The following is a 24273-nucleotide window of genomic DNA, read 5'->3' as shown; positions in this document are numbered from 1 at the left end:
ATAGCATGCCCTGCCTCACCTAGGTACCACCCTTCTGACATGCTGTCAAGTACCATGCTTTCAGCTGAGCCCCAAACATAGAGGTAGAGTATAGATCAATGGAAATACCAGCTTCACCCCCCCCCAAAAAAAAGATGACTTTCATTCATTCAACCATTCATTCCTTGAAGGAATCACAGATAAGGCCCATTCAAGTTCTTGTCACTGGCCTAATTATGATCTCTCTTTTCTGGACCCTTTACTGACAACTACAGTCTCACTATTGAGCAAGCATGACCAAGTTTTGTTTAAAAACGAATGTTTCGGAGCACCAGGGTGGCTCAGTCGGTTAAGCGTCTGCCTTTGGTTCAGGTCAAGATCTCAGGGTCCTGGGATCGATCCCCACGTTGGGCTCCCTGTTCAGCGGGGAGCCTGCTTCTCCCTCTCTCTCTGCCCCCTCCCCCTGCTTGTGCTTTCTCTCTCTCTCTGTCAAAAAAAAAAAAACTTTAAAAAATAATAATAATAAATTGCAAAATAAATAAATAAATAAACACAAATGTTTCATAAATTTTACATTTAAGAGTACAGGCTTTTGGAGTGGTCACCTTTAGAAAGCAGCATGTCTTCCCGTAACATGAAGAAGCTGCTCCAGTGTTTGCGATTCCTCTTTCTGAGCCGTTTCCATTTCAATAGCTTAGAGACAGTAAGTTGTCATTCTCTGAAGATGTATTTGATTCTGGGAAGCACCCAAAAGGCCTTTAGAGCCCAAGCTTTCCAAATAATGTAGGTAATCATGTTGAGTAATATTGTTTTTCATAAAAATGAGGTGTGACCATTAAAGTAATAAAACTGGTTTTCTTATGAGGATCATAACCAGACTCTGAAGGCAAACGCACAAAAAAGTTCAAGAAGTGTTTGGTGATGGATAGTCTTGGTTTTTGGTTGTTTTTAAGCAAATGGCAAGATCTTTAAAATTAGTACAAAATGAACCAAAGCTACTCCGAAGACAGTTTTTCCCACTTGGACACACATATGAGTATATGCAATAAATTATATTAATAAATTCTGCCAACTGCCCTTAATTTAACATTTTGATTAATTTCCACAAAATCTTATCCTTTTTCCACCATCATTCTCATTAATTTAAATCATTCACTGTGATAGCAAAAAATATTAAAATATATGATTCCCTCAAGGAGCAAGTGATCAAATGCATGAAAGCAAAGTCTTCTTTAGCATCTTAGAATTAAAGTGGATTTCGAGAGCATCCATCCAATAGATATTTATTGAGCAAATATTAGCGAAGAGAGAAAGAGAGATGTTCAGTTTGCCAAGATTAACCATCTAAATCTCCTTGAGTAAGTCATCTATTTAGGAGGATGGTTTTGTGGCGGTGAAGATGGAATTTATCCTTAGCAATCTTTTAGGCGTGGGAATGTTATTTTCAGTTTTCAGTAAGTGGAAGGGAGCAGGGTTTCCTATTATATTATAACAGGAATACGTCTATGTTATGATACCGAGAACAAGCTTCCCTAGCCACAGTGGAATCACCATTTCTATCCTGGGGCCATGGTGGTGGCTATCAGCATTAAAACTTCCATCTCAAGTCAATTCATCTTCTTGAAATAATCAATGCTCCAGGAAAAAGATGAACTCCACAGCTCCTATTTGCACATTCAGGTCAATTAGCAGAGAGTAGGCATAACAGTCTTCTAGATGCCTGGAAGTGGAGTGTTGCTCTAGCAAACCCTTAAAAATGTAGATGGTGGCTTTCTCATTTTACTTGCCCCCAAGATGCCTCTGATATCTTCTCTTCTATTTCATTTTTACAAGGCTTTTCAAAGTCTACTAAATTGATTTCATGACTCATTAATGGGGCACTTCCCACAGTTTGGAAAACAATGACCTACACCAGATGTTTTTGACAGTGTGGCCCACAGTCCATTTCCACCAGAACAGAACATGCAAAGAAAAAAAAAAAAAGCAAATTCCTGGGCTCCATCCCAGACCTTCCACAACAGATGATCTGTTGGTAGAGTCCATGAACTGTCATTTCAATGAGCTTCCGAGGTCATTCTGATGTGCACTGAAGTTTGAAAACTTGTCTTGACCATTACCCAGCCATAAATCATAAGGAAAATAGGTCCAAAGAGGCTACATGGTTTTTCAAGATCATACTGCTAATTAGTAGCAAATCCAACAGCAGGGATCGTGCTTCCTGGGGAGTGTTCTTTAAAAACATAAAGAACACCATTCATGCCCATCTCTGATCCATATCCCCCAAATTTACTCAATGGTCACGCCCACTGCTGTATCTCCAATGCCTAGAACAGTGCTATGTCTGGGTTGGGGGGATTAGGAAGAACCCCAGAAATGTATGTCTTATCATTTCCAAAACTAATATTCCAAGAAGACAGGAGTATAAAATCATACGTATGGCCAATCTAACAACCAGCGCACTGTTTAGTAAGCATTGATCTTCATCAAATGTACCCTGACCTAACAAAACAAATGATTTGCAAGAATGAAAAATGAAATAATGGAGGCAAAGGTGTTTTGCTTTCCCTTTATACAGGTAAGAAGAAAACAGTGGCCAAAAGGGGCAATAAACTAGCAATAAAAAGTGTCAGTTTTAGTTCCTAAATCATAAAACTGACAAATGGTTTTCTCATATTCTTTTTTTTTTTTTAAATGTTTTATTTATTTATTCATGAGAGTCAGAGAGAGAGAGAGAGAGGCAGAGGCAGAGGGAGAAGCAGGCTTCCCGCGGAGCAGGGAGCCCGATGCGGGACTCGATCCAGGACCCTGGGATCATGACCTGAGCCGAAGGCAGACGCTTAACCATCTGAGCCACCCAGGCGCCCCAGTTTTCTCATATTCTAACAAAGGAATAATATCAACAAAAAGCAAGTCGACCAAGGATACTAAATAAAGCTAACTATATGTAATAGAATAAAAACAGACCATGGAATTGGAATGTTTACTGTCAAATTTGTGGTTTGGTTAGGCTGAGTTTACCTTTCTAATATCAATTTTTCCATTTGAAGGGCTCCTCCAGTTAATTCAAGTTCCCATGGGTCAGGCGTTAGGGTCCACAGCTATGACCAGTGATCTATGAGGATTCCACTGAGTAATATTGGCCCTCTCTTCCAGAAGCAGTCCAAGGATGGTTTTCTAGGGTCTAAAATCAAATTAATTCAATATGCATCTACTGAACAACATTAACTTCTGGCCGGTGTGACGCTGTAGGAGTAGGAAGGGATGTAAGTAGACTCTTCAGTTCTCAAGTCGCATAATTGATACAAAAACCTCTCAGTGCGTACGTAAGTACTAGGTTATTATCAATAACCACACAAGCAGGTACACAATGACCAACTTCTTTACCTGGAAGGAAGGAGCAAGTAATTGTAATGTATACACAAGAGGACTTCTTTTTTTCAGGGAAATATGCAAGCAAAATATTCAGGGAAATATGCAAGCGTGAGGTAGAGGGGCCTCCGCAGGGCACCTCCTCCCTGACTTTGAGACTCCTCTGTCCTTCACTTTTCTTTCGACTTCTCTGGCAAAGTCCAGGTAGAAAAAGAGACTTGAAGGTGCCCCGCCCCACAGACTTGCACACATGGGCCATATTTTTTCAGGGCAGAGAAGGCAGTGGGAGTAAAGGCAAAGCTGACACATTTCTCTCACTTCATTCCCTACATCACTCGCTAAGATTCCCACAGTGTTCTCTGTAAACAAGGGGCTGATGAGATAGTCAACCATGTCTACAAACTCAATGCCTTGGGTTATTGAGCATTTTTCAGAAACATACTTCCCTGGTAACTCAGGTCTGACCGTAGCTACTTCAGAGATTTATTGCCAAGCTCAGCAGCTGATCAAAATAAGAAAGAAATATTCTACAGATTTCAAACACTTTTATGAACCTAAAGAGAAAAAAATCAACTCTGGCATCGTTAAAATGTTAATACAGGAGTTCTATCCTGATCCATAGCAGCTACTCACTCCCACACTTTAATCATCATTAATTCTGTGAGATTTAGTTCAGATAAATTTAACAACTGACTGCAAATACACTTCATAATTTTTATCAGGATTCGAGGATGGGCTTCACCTCTGGAGTCTGATGACAAATACTCGTGTTTTAAGAAATTGCGCCACGTACGTTTCATCACACATGCACATATATACACATCAAAACATGTGTGAAGCCCCAATCACTCCTTTGCTTGAAGAATTCAAGAAACTACTCATGGAGGACCCTGCAGGATCACCCCAGTAACACAAGTCCTCCAAAGAGATAACAGAAAAAACAGCAGAGATTGGATTTCTTTCGCTTGCTCTCAGGGTTTTGGGATGACTGTATCTCGAGAGTTAATCCCTCCAGATGTATAAATGTAATGTCTGACATTGCTCCCCACCTGCAGTAATCAATCAGAAGTATCTCTAGAAAAGGCTCAGGAAGAAATCTGGATTTTTCCCAAGCAAAGTTGAACTGTCCTCACTCCGTGTCCCTTTCTCTCCATATGCATTTCTCTCCGTGTGAGGAGAAGTAAAGATATATTTTTATCCTATAACTGAATCTTGTCATTGATAATGTTTCTTCCTCTCATAGGGCTACAGGGAAACTCAGGGCCAGATTTGCAGACTACCTTTCACATAATTAGGCAGAGCCTTACTGAATGCCTTTCTAGATTTTAACACTCTTCTGGTTTCATCTGTGTGATCCGTATGCCACTTTTGTTCTGCTTTCTTCGTCTTTATTAACGTGTTTCGTTAAGAAACAGACAAGTAAGTACCTAAGCAATGTCTATCCTGCATGAGGCTTCCCCCAAGCATTCACCACCTGTCACGATGTTCCCAAGCATGCAGACATGTTCACATTACCCCGAGTCCATAATTTCTATCTTCAAGCACACATTCCTTACACGAGAAAACCCACTGCTGGCTTGCTGACAATCCTGAGGGGTTCATCCTCTCCACTTAACAGTGGATGGTAGTGCTGTCTTCTTTGGAGTGGTATTTAAACCTGGCTTCATTGTTAACTAAGAAAATCCTATCTGGCAGGATTATTGAAAAATGGGGATTCGCGAAGTAAAATAATTCAACTAAAAACACAGAAATGTAAAAAGCACCCAATGATGTCATCGTTGTCACACAGCCCGTCCCATTAAAAAGCCATCTGTATGCAACAATAAAGGAAGACAGAGTAGATGGTAAATTATGCCTCCACATCACAGTTCTCTCTGGAATTTTATTCGATCATAAACCTCCATATCAAATAGTTTCTACATGTTCACTCATCTCTGCCTAACGTCAGGTACGTGATTAGCGCCAGGAAAGCATCACGTAAGTTTTGAATCTCGCATCCAGGTCTGCAACAGTGAGGCGAGCTTAGTGGACTGAGGACAAATTTTAGCTTGTGACAGAAATAACATACAGAACCTGGTAATCTCTCATAATAAACTCAGGATGGGGCATTTAAAAAGAAATTCATATAACCAAGAGCTTTCAGCTACGTTGGTTTTAAGAAGAGATCACTGAACTTAACCACACCCTAATTTGAAAGTAGCACAGAAAGCTGCCCAGCGGCCACACTTTACTGCAAAAGATAGATAAATATTCTTATTTTGCAATCATGAATAAGGGGGTAATATTCCCTAGTCCATCTGCAGAGAAGCCCTTTTAGAACCTAGAAAAGCCAGCAGGTTTTCCAAGCCTGCTTAATGCCAAAACCAAAGAACTAGATAGGACCTCACTGATTCTTGCATTTGATCATAAACGTCCCTGTAAGCCACATGCATTCATGTTTAAGTCTCCATGTTTATTGAAACCAAAAATCACTGGCAGCGTGCCGGGTGGCTCAGTCAGTTAGGCATCTGACTCTTGATTTCGGCTCAGGTCATGATCTCAGGGTCGTGAGATCCAGCCCTGAGCTGGGTGTGGAGCCTGCTAGGGATTTTCTCCTTCCCTCTCCCTCTGCTCCCTCTCCCCAACCCTTTCTCTCCCTCTCTAAAAAGCAAAACCAAACCAAACCAAAACAAAAAAACATTGGCAATAAAATAGAATCAATAGGGCATTTTCTCTAAATTAGAAATATTTCATTAATATTATCTCTATAAGATTTTAGAATTGCCTGAGAGAAACAACTCTAATTGATACAGAGATTTAGGGGAAAAAACATATTTTGGCAAATTAACTTTTATTACATCACATAAAATTAATCCACAGTATATATATATTAGGAGAAAATCTGAAAACTGACCACAAGTTCTCACTCAGTACTGTCATATACCATTAGCCACCTTCATCCACCTAAAATTCGTTGTGATTCATTTCAATATACAGAAATACACTGGAAATGAACTGGCTTTCATTACTGTTTCAACACTGCCTACCAAACCAAAGGCTGAATCTAAGCTATTTCTTGTGCTGTTAACATATTTGATCAAAATCATTCAACACGTTCAAAAATTATTAGAGTATGAAATCCAACATATACACCTAAAAGACATCTTTGGTCTCAGCATAACTCTTCCTCCCAAGACAAATTCTGACTTCTTGAAACATCTTTACCTATCCAGACACAGGTATAATTATGAGGACATTGCTTTCAGAGCCATATTTCCTAGATTAGCAAACTAATCACAGATCTTTTATCTACTGTAGTTCTTTTTCTTTGCTTTTGCTTGCCAGAACAATATATCCTTTATTTTTTTTTTTAGAGCTTTTATGTATTTGAGAGAGAGAGATCGAGAGCACGAGCAGCGGAAGGGGCAGAGGGAGAAGCAGACTCCCAGCTGAGCAGGGAGCCCAACACAGGGCTTGATCCCAGGACCCCAGGATCATGGCCTGAGCCAAAGGCAGATGCCTAACCTGAGCCACCCAGGCGCCCCACAATAAATCCTTTAAAAAGAAGAATCTTGCTGCATATTTATTAGATATTATTTTAAAATTTAAGAACAGACTCTTCATTTCTATTATAATGGAAAAATAAATTCCCTGCTGTCCTTACCCTTTCTTCTCCATAGTCTATCACTTTTACCACTCATAAGTTCGCCAGTTTTTCATACTCTATCCCTATTCTGCTATATGTCTTTCCCTGACATTATACAAATTTATATAAATGTTTTGATTCTTTTCCGTGGTAGCTACTCTGCAGTGCTACTTGAGAAAGGGCATAAATAAGAGCAAAGCCAACTGAGACTATAGCTTAGAACAGTGAGATATTACTCAGCAACCCACAGAGAAGGGAAATGAAACAATGAATACCCAGAGCCCCTGGAGTCGCCATAGCATTTAATTCAATTCTGCACGATTTGTGGAGGCCTGTCATGAACCAGGCAATGTGCTTGGTAGGCAGTGAGCTATAAAGAAAGGGCAGGCTGTGTGGACCAAAGACCTCACGCCACAGGGAGTTATTAATTGGTGGTCTGTAAAGAACTATTAATTCATGACCACGAGAGTTATGTTACTTTGGTAAAGATCACTTTCTTCTTATTCTTTTTGTTTTAATTTGCCAAGATCCATTAGGAAGCCCTGTATTCCTGTAGGACACCTGGGAAGGGATTATGTGACACCCCACCTGCCGTCCTCCCATTCGCCATCTAAAGCCCACATCCCACCTGCATTCCATTACTACCTCATTTCATTTATTTCCTCTCCAGTAGTGTGAGGTGCTTTCCTTCTACAAAGGCTGAAGATCAGAATCAATTCCAACACAAGAGCCTACTCACTGACAAACACAAGCAGAGCAGATTTCTGGCCCTCCACTGAAGCTCACCTGGACAGAATAGAAACTACAAGCCAAGAGGTTAGCCAATTGCTGGCTGGAGATCATCCCCACACTACAAAACATGCCGAAGAAAACTTTCTTTGAACATCGAGTAAGAATGAAAAACAAACAAACAAAACACAAAAACAAAAAAACCCAAAATGCTGAATAGAAGACAGAAATGTTGGAGGCTCTCCACATTTCATTTTCTCAGCTGAAATAACTCTTGGTAGTCTAGTACAGAAAGGATGCTGATATCCAAACCCATTAGGTCACTGTGAGAATAGCTGTGTGATGAAGGCATAGACTTTGTTCTCAAATTTTCTGATGGACCTTTGTCAGAACTAAATAAAAGGACCCTAATTTGCCATTTTTGTTATGCATGAGGCTTCATCAGATTGGGATGCTAGAGAAAAGGTGGTGAAACCTGACCAGGCTTACAACAGCTTTTTCAAAGGTCAGACTATCCCCAAAGGATGGGAAAGCCTGCAGGGGGGATCTGCCTTCACATTCTATCTGTTCAGTGGCGCAGTGACTATTCCTATTTCTAAGTGCTTACCAGGGATTCTTTATTCCTTACAAATACAGATAAAAATTCCTCCTTGATTATAAACATTTTGACTTATAGCTCAATTTAGCAAAGCTCCAGGCCCTAGCAAATGACCCAAATAACCCTTTGTTGATCTGGGAGTCAAAATACTAACGATGAATTAAAAAAAAAAAAAATCAAGGCAATAAAAAAATCCAATAGAGCAGTGTTTTCTCCCTGATAGAATGGGTCCCACTGTTGGGACATAGAAGAAAGTCTCTTTGGAGGCAGGGTTTGCCAACAAGCACAAACCCTCCATACCCAGGGCTGCTGCAGCAAAATAAATTTACTCACCTCCTCTGTTCATTCAGCTGTCCGTCTCGGTAATGAAAAGTAATGTTTCAGTTCAGGCTTTATGTTTGACCTGCAAATATACTACCACCAACAAAAATAAACCATTGCCCACTGCGATGTTACAATATTAACACACGCTTTCCAGTTTTGATAAAACCATTTTAATGTATTACCGAGTGCACTGAGTCATCTACCTACTTGGCAAGGAAATACTGAATTGCTACAATTTCTATCGTCTATCTGTTTATTTATTTATTTGTGAGTAAAGCCATAGAGGTTTATCAAGTGAAGATACAGAAAAAGCTCTCAAGAGTGAGAGGGTCCTGACAGAGTTGCCTACAATTTCTATTTAGGACACTTTTCTCATCCTGATCTGCCCAATCTCAGTATAATTATCACTGAGTTATTAATTCTCCAACTACTACTCTTTCTTGTGTTGATCATCTCGGGTAACAAGGTTAGAGCCAGGTTAGTAAAAAGGGAAAATGAGAACTCAGACTCCTCACAGATCACCTGATTGACTTCTAACCCCTAAGAGTGGAAGGTCATGGCTCCCTTCTCTATCTGACACCCATAAGCACATCTACGTTGGAATCCATATGCCCATGCGATGCAAAAACCAGACCCTGGGTCTTCTTCACCATGACTTCCTCATGACCGTAACATATCTGTCAGTGCAATGAAGATATGTAACTTTTTATTTTAGACTTCTTTATACCTGATAAAAAAAGATAAACACTCAGGTCAAACCTAATGCTCGTTATGGCATCCCAACGGCCACAGATGATTTGCTAGAGACCTGGTACATTTCCTTAAATGCCCCCATCCCTCCTTACTGACCTAAAAAAACAAAACAAAACAAAAAAACAAGAAGCCATTATGCCTCAAAGGTAAGCAGGTAAGAGATGGATAAGAACTATCAAAATAACCCAAACGGATGTATTTTATTTATTTCCGAGGGAAGATGGTGTTTGTGGATTTCTGAACTACTGTGCACGCATGTGTTTAACAGATGCATACATGGAGCTAAGCGGACGTAACAGAGCACAGGTTGGAACCCATGGGGAAAGTTTTGTTTTGCTTAGAAAGAAAATCTCACCTGAGAGATTTTCTGAGTTTTTCATATTAAATGTTACCAAAAGTAGTTGCATATTCATTCAATTATGGGAAATACCATTTAGGCACCTATTTAATTTGTCTCACTCATTTTAGACATATAAAATATTATAGTCACAGTTCCAAATCAAAGACTCAATTCCATAGAGAAAGGGGGATCATGTGGGGAGGGGAAAAATCCACTTACTCTCTTCCCTTACTCTTCCACATACATGAGGCTGGCTCACTAAAGCACAATGTAACAGAGTGAAGCCCATGTCCTTCCTCAGTAGTCCTTTAAAGGAGCGATCTGGAAAACAATCTGAATGCATTTCTGTAGATGACAAGGTTATCTTCAGGCCGTATGGAGAAGACAAGGAGTGCCAACTGAACTGAATTTAGCTGCATTTCCCTCGGAATTCGGAGCCTCTCTGCCACTTAACAAATAACCTGCCACACGTTCTAGTATAAATGTTATTTCCCAATGCACAACACTTGATCATAAATACAAGCGCTTCTTTTTCTCTTCCAAGGACATTACCCCTCACCCTCACTCTAATCCCACCTTTGGGATGGACAACAGCTAAGATTCAAAGAAAGGTTCTAGGTAGTTTGGCTGTAAGCATCTTTGATGCAAGCCTTTTTGCCGCATAACCAATTAACTGGCCATAAGGCAATTCTGCATAAAAGATAAAAAAAAAAAAATAACTGGTTGAAAGTGTGGTTTGACAGTCTGTTGGTTTCATCAACCGGCTGACAGTTTAGTTTCATTTCTCCATTTATGCAATACTCCCGTTTTACATTATATAAAATTTAACCCTCACAATTGTCTAGACAGCAGCAGAGTTTTGAACACACATTTCCCATGGAACCTTGGAACCTCTATCAACAGACAGGTGACAAGATGCCAAGAACAGTGTAGGTTTTCACCACACAATACAACAAGAACTCATTTACAAATATACATTCTAGTACTTGGAAACAGCTATGCCTTAGAATAAAGAAAGAAATATTAGCGAAAAAAGAAAAAGCGTGATGCTGAATGAGGAGATAAATCAACAAGCAAAAAAAAAAAAAAAAAAAGTATAATGCTATGAACAAAAGACTCCAAAGACAGGGCTTAAGTACAAGCCACCAAAACAAAAAATCAGTTATTTGCACAGTAGTGCCATGAATCCATACTACACACCTTGAATGTATACAAACATACTGTATTTCGCAATTAAGTCTTTTTATTTTTGTCGCTTATTTTTCATATTTCTTTATGTCCTTTTTAATGAATGTCCCTCTTTTGTGTGTGTGTGATTTTTATCTTTTACAGCAAAATCACCTTATGGCCAATTAATTATTTGGTGAAAATGTTTGCAGTGAAAATGCCTGCAGCAAGGATGCTTATGGCAAAAACACCGGACATGCCAAAGAAGAACCCCCAAAAATCATTATTATAAGATCTAAACAAGTAACAGAAAACAAGTATGAATCTCACAGGCATTTCATTTCTGGATATACTCATGTTACTTCCTTGCTAATCACGGAAGTTTATTTAATTCTATCTGGTTCCTTTGAAACGTGGGTTAGTCTTAGCTGTTATAATAAAAACTGAAAAACCAAAACACTCGCAAGGGATTTTATCTTCACACAGAGCGTCCTAAAACTCTCATTTGAGATTATATGAAGGGGAAGTATTTTCTTGACATTAGAACCTAAAGCAAACTTGGTAGAGACTCAAATATAATGAAAATAGAAGGGAGATATAAAGATAGCTTTGGTGTTATAAAAACTATCCTCCTAGGGCTTGAAAGGCACACACACATCCACAGATCACAAGACAAGCTGGAGATCTGCCATCTTCACTTTGCACTGACCTTCTGATTTTGATTAGAAGACAGTTTTTCGCCACATTCATGCCCTTGAGACAAGTCTACCACCCCCACAGAAAGGAGCCCAGCAGCCTTAGGAGCTTCGGTCGGCTCCAAAACTGAAGGCACACGAACCTACAGAGGAAAATGCTACTGGACAGAGATCCCAAGGAGCTCTGCCATAATGTCTGCATCACTTTGGGGAAGTCACAATTCCCGAGTAAACCAGGATCCCTGGCAACCAAATGCTTACTTGAACGCTCCTTCCCACCCTATCCCCTTCATCTGCTGTGTCATGTCATGAAAATACCAGTGGAAAGAAGAGAATGTAGCAATGGGAGGATTTTGAAAGCAAACTTCAAAGCATAATGATAATTATTAGTGCTGGGTCTGATCAGACCATGTCAAATAATGACTCAGATAAAAGACGGGGGGTGGGCAGCGCTGGGTGGCACAGTCCGTTGAACACCTGACTCTCAGTTTCAGCTCAGGTCGTGATGGCAGGGTCGTGGGATCAAGTCCCGCATGGGGCTCCCCACTCAGCTCGGAGTCCTGCTTAGGATTCTCTCTCCCTCTCCCTCTGCCCCCCACCCCCCCGTGCTCGCTCTCTCTCTAAAATAAATAAATCTTTAAAAAAAAAAAAAAAGAGGTCAGGGAATGCGTTTCATTTGCTGACATCATAATTTGGGATACATAAGGTAATCTTTGAAGAACAAGGGGGAAAAAACGGTTTTAAAATTTTGACAAGTTGCAGAAATAGATACATATAATCTCAACACCAGAAGGGAAGATGGGCTACAAAAGTTTTGCACAGGCATAGTCAGGACAGGTTTGGGGGGTTCAGGCTAATCTTAAGAATCAGAAACTAGGAGAGCCTTCAAATCAGAAAACAAACAGAAACCAGCCCCATCAGGTGTCCCATCACCCAGCCGAATCCTTTAAGGCCACCAAGTCTCTGAAAGCACACATCACAGAGCAAACTTGAACTGATGTTAAAAATTCCTGTTGACATAGTGAAGAACCGCCACAAGAGATTCAAGGATTTCCTCTCTGAAATTTTAAGGGTAAAAATACCAACTTTCTAGGATGGACCACCATCAAGCAAAAGGATAGATTATCACCCGAAGTTCTTAAAAAGATACTCTGGAATAGAAATTGGGAACATGGGACTTGGGGCCAAACCTTCATGAAAACCCCATCATGTATTTCCCGCTGACTTTCTGACATCATGTAATTTCCTGTGTGGCTTAACCTCTCTGAGCATCAGTTTATTCATCAGTAACACGAAGCCCATATGTAATTCTCACAGGACCACTACGTAGGTTAAATGAGTTCATGTACATGCTGCATCTGGCATATAGCACATGTGTAACAAATGTTTCCTATTTATGATGTCCCTTCAAAAGTCATCTCTCTCTGAATAAAGTTTAGAATTGACCATGATGATATTTTGCATAAATGGTTAAAAAAAAATCACTTAAGTGTCAAAGAACCCATGACTGTGTGTTGTTGCACCTGGTGATGTAAGTCACTCGTGTGTGTACACCACCCAAGAACATATTTCTTGCTGCCTGACCCAGACACTAAAAAAAAAAGTGTCTTAAAAAAAAAAAAAAAGTAATTGTCCCTAAATAAGAAATGAAAAAGCCAAGTGTTTCATATCTAACAGAAGTCTTTCTCAAGCATAAATTTAATTACTTGAGTTCTGAGTAATCTAGCCTATTCCTGGGTCTGGACTTTTGTTGTTGTTCTCCTTCTCTTTTGTTATGAAATAATCACATAACATATGTACAATTCAATGGACAAAAGCAAAATGAACGTCTCTGTGTACCTACCTGTAGAACACTGCAAGCACCTTTGAAGTCCCAGGGGTAGCTATTCCTAATCAGACCCTATCCTTCACCCCCAGAAGTAATCACTGTTCTCCTGCATTTTATGTTACTAGTTCCCTTACTTTTCTTTATAATCTTCCCATATATGAGTCAATCCTTAAAGAATGTGTTGCTTTAGTTCAGCATTTTTTAGAATTTTACATAAATGGAATCACGCTGTATTATTCTTCTATCTTGCTTTTCCACTCAACATTATGCTTATGAGATTCATCCCTGATGATATGCACCATTGTATGTTATTCTCACTGCTGTTTATTATAAATGTAGCACAATTTCTTTTCTCAATATACTGGTTAGTAGGCCTACAGACCTATTTCAGTATTTCACTGTAAGCATTCCTACAGATGTGTAAGAGTTTCTAAGGCTGTGTTTCCCAATCTTCTTCATAACCCCACTTATATTAAAAAAAAAAAAATAGTATCAGAATGACAAGCTATAAAGTTATGAGACAAAACCGCTCCCACTCCAGGCTTGCAATTTGCTCTGCTACCCCGAAGACTAAGAGGATCAGGGGACCATTTTACAAGGAATTCCAAACTTCTTTCCAAAACCATTTACCAGTTTCCACTATCACCAGAATCATATGCATATTCCCTCTGCTCTATATCCTTGCCCAGTGCTTGATGCTGACAGACATTTACCAACGTGGTAGGTATGAAACGGTAGCTCATCGTGGTTTTAATGTTAAAACATATTATACCACCTCTATAATTGAAACAGTAGAGAACAGAATAGAAAATGCAGAAAGACAGCCAATTAAATACTTACGGAAATTAAATATAGAATAGGGGCACATCTCAAATCAGTGGGGAAGAGATGAGACTTTTTTTTTAAAAGATTTTATTTATTTATTTGACAGAGAGAGACAGCGAGAGAGGGAACACAAGCAGGGGGAGCGGGAGAGGGAGAAGCAGGCTTCCCGCTGAGCAGGGAGCCTGATGCGGGGCTCGATCCCAGGACCTGGGATCATGACCTGAGCCGAAGGCAGACACTTAACGACTGAGCCACCCAGGTGCCCCGAGATGAGACTTTTAATAAGTGGTTTGTGACATCTAGATAGCCGTGTGGAAAAAGAGAAAATTGGATCCATTTTCCCACACAACAAAATAAATTCCAAAGGGGTCACATACTTAAATGTTAGTGATAAAACCACACAAGCACTAAAAGAAAATATGGGTGACTCTCCGTAACTGTCCAGAATGGTAGTCATTATCCACATGTGGCTACTAAGCACTTGAAATGTAGTTAAGTGTGCCTGAGGAACTAAATTGGCAGTTTTAATTTAATTAACTTATATTGAAATTTTAGAATACTTAACTCAGTTATTGGAAAGCTTTCATGTACACTTGGGACAACCTGGTTATGTGAATTTATTTTTTCAACAGCAAATTTTATGAAGTCTAAACACAGATCAAGTATTTATTATGAAAATTTAGTGACCAAACTGAAATGTGCTAGAGTATAAAACACACATCAGTTCTTGAAAGTTCAGCATGGAAAAAGAATGTAAAATATCTCATTAATTTAAAAATACTGATTAGTTATTGAAACGATAATATTTTGATAGATTCAATAAAATTATTATTAAATTCTTTTCACCTGTTTCTTTTCATGCTTTTTAATGTGGCTACTAAAAATTTACATATATGGTTTCTACTGGATGGTGCTGCTGTACGGTCTAGAAGGAATTTTTTTTTCTGCATCATGATTCAAAACCAAGAGGCAATAAAAGAAAGACTGATAAAACTGACTACAACAAAGAAAAAAGTTTGCATTAAGAAAACCAAAATCTGGGTCGCCTGGCTGGCTCAGTCAGAAGAGCATGTGACTTGGGGCGCCTGGGTGGCTCAGTTGGTTAAGCAACTGCCTTCGGCTCAGGTCATGATCCTGGAATCCCGGGATCGAGTCCCACATGGGGCTCCCTGCTCGGCGGGGAGTCTGCTTCTCCCTCTGACCCTCCCCCCTCTCATGTGCTTGCTCTCTCTCATTCTCTCTCTCTCAAATAAATAAATAAATAAAATCTTTATAGAAGAGCATGTGACTCTTAATCTCAGGGTCATGAGTTCCAGCCCCATCTTGGGTATAGATTACTTAAATAAAAACTTTAAAAAACAATAAAAATCAAAATTAAAAAAACAAAACAAAACAGAATCAGAGAGAAAAGACAAGTGGATAAACTGGGGGGAAAAAACTGCTGGCACTGCCCATTCACCTGTCCATTCAGTTAAGGAAAAATGTTTCAGTCCCAGCTTTATGTTTGATTTGCAAATAAACCTCCACCAACAAAAACAATCATTCCCACTACAGTGTAAGAGCAAGACTAGGAACAACCATCTATCCAAATGAATAAAGTGTGGTGTATTTATACACTGGAGTCTCTGCAGTTGTAAAATACAATGAAAAACTTTATATATGGCTCCAGGGTGATCTCTGAAATACAGTGTTAAATGCAAAAAAACAAGGTGCAGAACTATAATATGCTACTCTTTTTCCTAAGAAGAAGAAAATGAAGATGTTTGCATACATTAAATAGAAATAGAGCATACGTCGCATAGGTCACACATACACACATATACACAAACACATACCTATACACATACATATGTATATCTTCCTAACTCTGTCCATTGAACAATGACCAGCCCAGAGACAACGAGAACTCCTAACACCTAGACTATGGTCTCTAAATACCATTTACCACTAAAACTGATCTGCAGTAGAAAAAGTACTCGGTAAGTCTGAAATATCTTGTTATCCCAGAAAGTAAAAATATCATCAAAGACCACTATAGTCATGTCAAAAGAATTCAGAAGCCAATTTAAAGAGTCTTCCACATGCCAAAGATAATTAGAGTTTTGAAAGAAGTAACTGCAAGGGATTGAAACACATATAACCTGTGTTAAAGTCCATGAGTTCAGAATACTAAAAAAAAAAACCAAAAAACAAAAAGGAAAAAAAAAAAAAACCTCTTTAGTCTTCTTTGGAAAATGCTAGAAAATCAACACATTTTTCTGAATATTATTTAAGATGAGGGAATAAAACCAAGCATTAATTTTCCTATATAAGCTATACTCTGAGGTAACCAAATAGTTGATGCGGTTCATTTCTTGATAGAAAAACTCCAGCTAACAAATGCAGAAATGGATGACAGGATATCATCATTTTACAACCCTTACTGAAACACTGTATCTAAGCAATGACCATCAATGGTTTTTGAAGGGCCTGGGGAAACTTTATAATGGAGAGATCATGCTGACAACACCTGAATCCACTGATCAGTCTTAACTTCACAAAAGAAGAAACAAGAAGGCACGTGTGCCTCCTAAAGTCTTGTCATAGAAGTACATAACATTTTGTATGATGTACTCTCGCCAAACTATCTGATCGAGGTTCCAGTCTAGATCAAACTACCAGCTTACAGGAAATATGAGAAACAGAAATAGTGAAGAACACCAAGAAAGAAGATGCAATCAGCAAACTACAGAATGAAGGAAATCCTACAGAAAAATCCCTGTTTCTTCAACAAACAAACTCCCAGGAAAGAAGCAGAAGAGGGAAAAATAGAAAAAGGAAGTCTATAAATAAGGACAGATGCATCTTTCAGGTGTGAAAACTGTCTGAATCCGGAATGTAACAAATTAATCATTAAAAATAATTACGGACCAATCAGGAAAATTTGCTTTCTGATTGGGTATTTGATATTAAAGAATTACTGTTGAAATTTTTTAGGCATGATAATGATATTGTGGTTATACTAAAAGAAAAAAAGTCCTATCATTTAGAAATATAATCTAGTATGCACGGACAAGATGGCATAATGTCTGTGATTTGCTTCAGGAAGAACAAGTAGGTGAGGGGAAGGGAATAGGCGTGTGTGGCAGGAAGGGGAGAGGAGTATGGAAAAAACAGAATTGGCCAGGAGTTGGTAATTAAAGGCCTGACTTTATCATCAGAGAGCTTGGGTTCCAGTCTTGGCACCACCATTTGACAGCTACAAAACCTCGGTCAAGGTCCTAAAGATCCCGAGCCTCAGTTCTTCCTTATCCCTAAAGTAGAGGTAATGGTAGGAGGTTCCTCATAAGGCTGTTGCAAGCATTAAAGAAGATAATTCATGTAATGTACTTAGCACAGTACCCAGGCACAGAGTAAGCTACTCAATACATGTTAGCTTTCATTATTATTACTGTTAATTATTACCATTGTTATTCAAGTTCATGAAGCTAGAGTCAAAAGATGGTAGACTTGGGAGAGAAGTACTGAATTCAAAGCCCTCCTTCGTTCCAATACATAACGATGCCTGCCCTACCTCTACCCTGAGTCCCTCAGTGGAGACCGAAAACACGTAAAAATACTCTGCAATAAGAGTCTCTTTTTCACAAGACAAGGCTTTGATGACATCGCTTCTAGAATCAGACAACGAGCCATCCTTTGTAACAGTGTCATAACTTCACATGTCTTTACTGTTAATGGTTTCTCATCTGGTGGCATGTATGCACTCAAGTATTTTAACCCCCTTAAATCAATATGCACACTCATAAATTCACAAGGATTAAACACTGCGCCATTTCACCATCCTCCCAAAACATGGCCTCAAATTTTTACTACATCAGATGCTGGTGTAAATTATATAAAGCAAACCTCAAAATCCCAACATATCAAACTAACAGTGATAGAACATCAAACTTTGCATGTAGCACAAGCTAACATAATATTACGGCACTAAATACCTGTATCTGGCAATCTCCCGTAAGGTAAATATTTCCACTTCTATTAAATAACAGAATTACGAATTTTGAGAAACCTCTTCAATATTATTTTACTTCTTTGTTGGACCATGCTGACCATATGCTGATTTGTGACCCACCCTGCCTGCTCCCTGACACCAGGCCTGCCTGTCTCTCCTGCCTTTCTGAGGGCCTGTACTGTTTATTCTTCTTCCCTGTCCTTTTCCATCCACAGCCCTAAATGTCAGTATTGCCTGGAACTCACTGTGCAGTTTTCTTGTATTTACTCTCCCTGGGCAATCTTACACCAAACCACATAGCTTCAACCACCAAATTTACAAAAATTCTTTTTCTTTCTTTCCTTCCTTTCCTTTCCTTTCCTTCCTTTCCTCTCCTTTCCTTTCCTTCCTTTCCTTCCTTCCTTCCTTTCTTTCTTTCATCCACTTACTCACTCACCAAACATGTACTAGGCCCCAATTGTGTGGTAAGCTGTCATGAGGATACAAGAGAATTAAAAACAGATATAGTCTTACTCTCATGGACTTTACAGTTGGGGGGGTGGAGGTGGGCAATCGGTATTTGAAGAACCAAAAAATAAATTTGCAACTGTAATTGTAGTAAGTACATGCACACAAGGGGTACGGTGAAGCTGGAAGACAGAAAAGAGGGATCTAACCTCATCATGGAGGTTAGGGAATAATTCCCTAAGAAATGCTCACTGAGATCAAACCCGTAAGTCTGTCCCAAATCTCTCTTCTGAAATCTAGACCAGAATTTCAGTATATCTCCATCTAAAAGAATATAAGCACCTAAAACTCAACATACTCCAAACTGAGTTAATGATCTTTCCTCCCGCTGCATGAATTCTTCATCTCAGCAAAAGACGGAATAATCCATCCCAAAATTTTGCAATTATCCTTTATCCTTTTCTTCGCTCTCCAGTGTCAATCTGTCACCAAGTCCCACCAATCTTGCTTCCTAATACCTTTCCTGTCTATCTTCTCAATGTTCAGGCATTAATTCAGTTCCCATCAGCTCTCACCCAGCTGGGACCAGAGTTCCCTTGCTCTGATTCCAGTCTCCTACCCACACTTGGAAGGAACTATCTATCATGCAAATGACGTCTCTCCCCTGTTTACAATCTTTCAGTGCCTCTCACTGGTTGTATTTTGCAGTAAGTCCAAACTGTTTACCATGAAGCCTTGTGTGGTTCCTCAGCCTCATCTCCCACTGTGTTCCATCACACGTGTAAATTGCAGCCATCAGGACCCACATCCACATGTCTCCACACCATGTGTATCTTCCGCCTGAAATGCTCTACTTCATCTTCCCTTTGTCCATAAACTCTTTTATCCCCAAATGCCAGTCTGTGAACTAGTCTATGAATCCATAGTAACGTGAGAAAAATAGTTAGAAAGCCAATGTTAGCCGCCCTCCAATATTTTTAGAAATGTAAACAATACCGTAGAGGACTCTTGTGTAGCTTTTGAGTGTCATCCCAAACACCTCCTCCTCTGTGAAGCCTTCCAGGACTTCTTTATTTTGGGGAATCACATAATTTATTGCCCAAACTGGGAGACTTTTGAGGGCCAAGGGGGCATATTAAGACCTATGTGGAACACTAGGCATAGACCAGGGCTGTCCCAAGGAAACCAGGCTGCAAAGTCAGCCTACCTGTAGAGAGAATTGGCTTTCTTCCCTCAACTCCCAAAGCAGCGTCTATTCACCACATATCATGTGTTTGCATGTCAATTTACTCACTTGTCTGAGAAGCCCACAAAGGCAGGGCCAGGCCTTTTTATCTGTATCTCCAGCATCTCTCCAGTGCCAGGCACGGAGATGACACAAAGTGTCATCAACAAAAGTAAATGTTTGTTTAACAAATTATCTGAGTGAGTAAGAAAGATTAGATGCCTTAATCTCGGCCAACAAAGGAATTTTAAAATTCCCATTATCTTTTCTCATCCCACACTATACTTCCTCATTTGGTCAAAGAGAGTTTCGAATGGGAGCAAGGTCTTCACAGAGAAAAATTCTAAGCCTCAGACCACTGACCAGCTGTCAACCAACCAACAGAGCCACTTACTCAGCATAATACACCCCCAGGGGGCAAGACAAAAGATCTCATCATTTGGTGGGGCGGTGAAAAGCACATAACTGAAAACCAAAACTAATACTGAAAGAAACAGACATCAAGTAAGGGTTACAGGCATTCACAGATGGTAAGGGAGGAGCCATTCTTATGGTCAGAAAAGGGTCAGAGACAGGATCTGAACTGAGAACTGAGATCCCCAGGCGGGGTTGGGGTGGGTGCTAGGGAGGCCACCAAGGATAAGCACAAGGTTTGTTTTGGTTGCTGTGTCTAGACTGCCATGGATTCCTGGCACAGAAACCAGAACATCTGAATTCTCAGCGAATATTAAGGGACTCAAAGAGGCTCCTGGATTCTCATCTCCTTCATCAAAATAGTAATCGTATCTTTCTGAGACATACAATGAGATATAGGTTGCTTCTTCATTTATAACCTTTTAACTGCAAGAACTGTCACAAAACTATTTTAGGGAAATTGCTTCTGGCAGAACTTTCCGATAGAACTGCTGAAGTCACCCCTTGGCACGTATTAACTATCTGTGTCTTTGAAAAGTTCCCTGCAAACCACAGTCTGGCAGCCTGCAGCATCTCCTTTCTCTACACCTGGCCTTTCAATCTTCTTGTGATAGAAACAGTAGCGTCAATAGAGGGGTTCCACCGCAAACAACCATATACAGACCTCTTTGTCAACCTGGGGTTCAGGGGGAGGCTTTCAGGAGTGGCTATTATACACACTAGCATTTGTGATGATTGGTATAAAAAAGATCCCCACACTCCAGCAAAGACTAAACTTCTCATGACCTTTTCCCTACCCGGCTCAGTGGGGAAAATCCTAAGTCACAAAGTGAGGTGGGGTATGTCCTAACACAGGGTTTACCAATGAACTAGAACTACTGTGGTATCCATCGCACTCAAATAAAACACAGACTCATCAAAGAAAGGGAATCCTTACCTAAAAACTGTTTGCTCTGCTCTGCTTTAAAGCACCGTCTTCCAAAAGCCGAGGAGCACTCAGGATATTGCATAACTAGTGTTGGATCTACTTGTGAAGTACAATTTTATAAAAAGACCAACCCAAGGATGTATGTAATGAGTCAATATAGGATATGTTTTTCTAGGAGTTGTCCCCATTAATACTTTTTCTCCCACTGACTCCCTACTGATGGGGCCGACCTAGGTTACAAATTTACAGGGAAAACCAGTAATATTAGGTCTTATTAGCTAACAAGCTAATAATATTAGCTAAAGAATCCTTACTTGGCAGAAATGTGTCCTGCAGGCTTATAAAATTTTCATGGAGAGCAGTAAAGCCATAACAAATGAGAAAAAAATTCTGATTCAACTTACAGTAATATTTATTTAACCAAAGGAGAAAAAAATAAGGTAATGAAGATGACATTAAATAAGCCATTCTATTTCTGTCATTAGTCAGTAGATTTTGGTGTACAGCAAAGCCTTTCAATGGTGCCATTACAAAAATCTCTGAAATGCTTTTCAAGATTTATTGTCCAACACAGGATATAACAGCTAAGCGAAGAAGCAAAATACTTCAGCTATTACTACATGGCTTAAGAACCTTGAAAAATCCAAAATATAGTAAGGTCAAAATGAAAACAAAGGCAAAAAGATCCCTAAACTCACGGGTGCTCTAATCCCATTTTTCTACAAGGCACAAAACATGTGGACTTGAACTCATGAATGCTATAAATGCATCTGTTAACTGGCATGAGCCTGTGAAACAGGCACAGGCAGGTATGTGCTAGAAGATCTAAAGGCTTGATGGAGAGAAGTGGGTGGGAGTAATAAGGGAGGTGTGGGGCAAAGTAGGACAAGGTAGGGGGGCCCTGAGGGCAGAAGGAAGAAGCTCCCCAGAAGCTGGAAGGCTATACTTGAACAGGGAGGTGGGTGGAGTCAAGGAGAAAGTGGACCTGGAGATGAGGTTAAAACACTGGACAAGATTATTCAAACATAAAATACCCAAGTGCTGCAGGCAAAAGTAAGGTGGGAGGATAAGAAGCAGGAGGCTCTACGAATGAAAATCTGTGGGACAGAAAGCCATGTTAAAGCTCCAGAAAGGACTATAAGGTGAAAGGGACATTTGGCAAAGGAGTAAGGTAAAGGCAGCCCAAAGAGTGAGAACAGATGTAGGGGCAGAGCCACGGGATGCCAGGAGCCTAGTGAGCTCCCTGCAGGAGACAGGTCTCCACTTTCCTCATGTTAAGTGATTTTAGAGGGAGCAGCAGTGACTATTGATTACTGACTCTCTTGGGAAAACCTGGTAAACCAAGAACTGGGGCTACCTGAGCCTTCCCAGACTGTCTCCCCCACTCCTAGATCCAGGCACATTCTGGGATTCCAGCATGGGACACCTGGAGCACAAGTTCAGTAAGACAAGGTACATGGGAGTTCTCTGGAAACCATAAAGCGTCCTATGGATATGAGGCACTGTTATTCACCGAACCCCTTAGACTAAAAAGATAAAGACCATAGTCACAAGTCAACACTCATGAGGGAAGAAATATTTGTTAAAGATGAATAATACATATAATCCCAATCAAGATCCCCCCAAGTAGAAATTCCAGTAATGTGAGGGGACATTACACTTGGTATGTTTACTTGCCTGTTAAATATTCTTCAACAATTAAAAATCCCAACCGAGGCAGAATACGGAGCTCTTAATAAGCTATCATACTGATTTATTGAAATGGAAGTCCATAGCTAATGTATTTCCAAGGAGTTTTTTGACATATTACAGACCTTAACTAATTAGGTTAATTCAATTCAATTCAATCACTCACTGAGTAACTTCCAAGTACAAGGTATTGTGCTGGCTACTGTGGGGTTTGCAAAGATGACCCAAACCGCCTGCCTTCTAGTCGTCTTCTAGTTTCCTGGCCAACTCATCTTCTCAGTTTCCACTGCAGATCGGGAAGGAGCTATCTCTCCTTTCACAAGTGGAGACGGAAGGCAGTCTTTACATTCTGTGCCTGGCCTACAACCCAGGAAATACATTTTCCAGGAACAGATTTCATTAAAAAAAAAAAAAAGTCAAGGAACTTCTTGATACTTGCTGACGGAGGACGCTGTCGGGTGCTCATTTCTATGTTCATCCTAGCCCAGCTTACATCTAACCACTCTTGTCATGATTGCATAACCATACATGTCAAGTTGTTTCTTGTTGCAACTGTAACTTGTAAAATTAAACTTCAGAACTGAGATAGTCAAGCTAAATAATTGCCTACTTTAAGAATATGTATATGTATAATTTGTGTGCCACTTTAGATAAGCCCTTGAATTATGAGCTCTTAAAGTCACAACTGTCACCAATTACTAAAATACAGTTTCAGTGTTGCAATTCCCCCTGCAGACAGGCCCTACCCTTGTCTTCTCAGTTGTCTAAGCAGTATGTTATACTAGTCTATTACGATCTGCTTTTCATGTTTTAACAAGAACTTAATACAGGGTGCCTGGGTGGCTCAGTTGGTTAAGCGACTGCCTTCGGCTCAGGTCATGATCCCAGGGTCCTGGGATCGAGTCCCACATCGGGCTGCCGGCTCAGCAGGAAGCCTGCTTCTCCCTCTCCCACTCCCCCTGCTTGTGTTCCTGCTCTCGCTGTCTCTGTCTCTGTCAAATAAATAAATAAAATCTTTAAAAAAAACTTAATACAACATTTACTTCTCCCATGCTATGGGACTTCTGAAAGTCCCAAGAAGGACCATAAAAGGGCCCAAAGTGTACTTGTATGTGCCTCAGGTGGCACCAAGTTGTACTGATAAGTTCAAGTGAAGCTGGGGATATCTATCACACTTAGGATCCCCCCACCATCATGACGGGATCGAGTCCCTGCCCTCTCCTGTCTCTCCTGACCTCATGGGAGGGGCCGTGCCACCCCCTCTCTCAGCCTGGGGTGTCTCACTCTCTGAGAGAAAATATCCAGTAGAAAGGGGGCTGGTCACGAAGAGCCTGGAGCAAGCCACTG

General features: G+C 40.1%; 1 protein-coding gene across 7 annotated transcripts in view; it reads right to left on the bottom strand.

Annotated features, from left to right (window-relative positions):
- Positions 1 to 24273, bottom strand: part of CUNH1orf21 (chromosome unknown C1orf21 homolog) — a 215043-nt gene that overhangs the window by 187942 nt on the left and 2828 nt on the right. The window contains exon 1 of one of the 7 annotated variants that reach the window (XM_045877316.3): positions 2998 to 3358. The exons of the other annotated variants lie outside the window; for them this stretch is intronic. The gene's annotated coding sequence lies outside the window, so the exon portion shown is untranslated. Of the gene's footprint in view, positions 1 to 2997; positions 3359 to 24273 lie in introns of those variants that run through there. 7 annotated transcript variants of the gene reach the window in all.

Source organism: Mirounga angustirostris, unplaced genomic scaffold, assembly GCF_029215605.1.
Source record: "Mirounga angustirostris isolate CCGP_5_RB_7025 unplaced genomic scaffold, mMirAng1.0.hap1 SCAF_6, whole genome shotgun sequence".
NCBI lineage: Eukaryota > Metazoa > Chordata > Mammalia > Carnivora > Phocidae > Mirounga > Mirounga angustirostris.
Note: the sequence above shows the minus strand (reverse complement) of the source record. Positions and strands in the feature narration are given on the sequence as shown.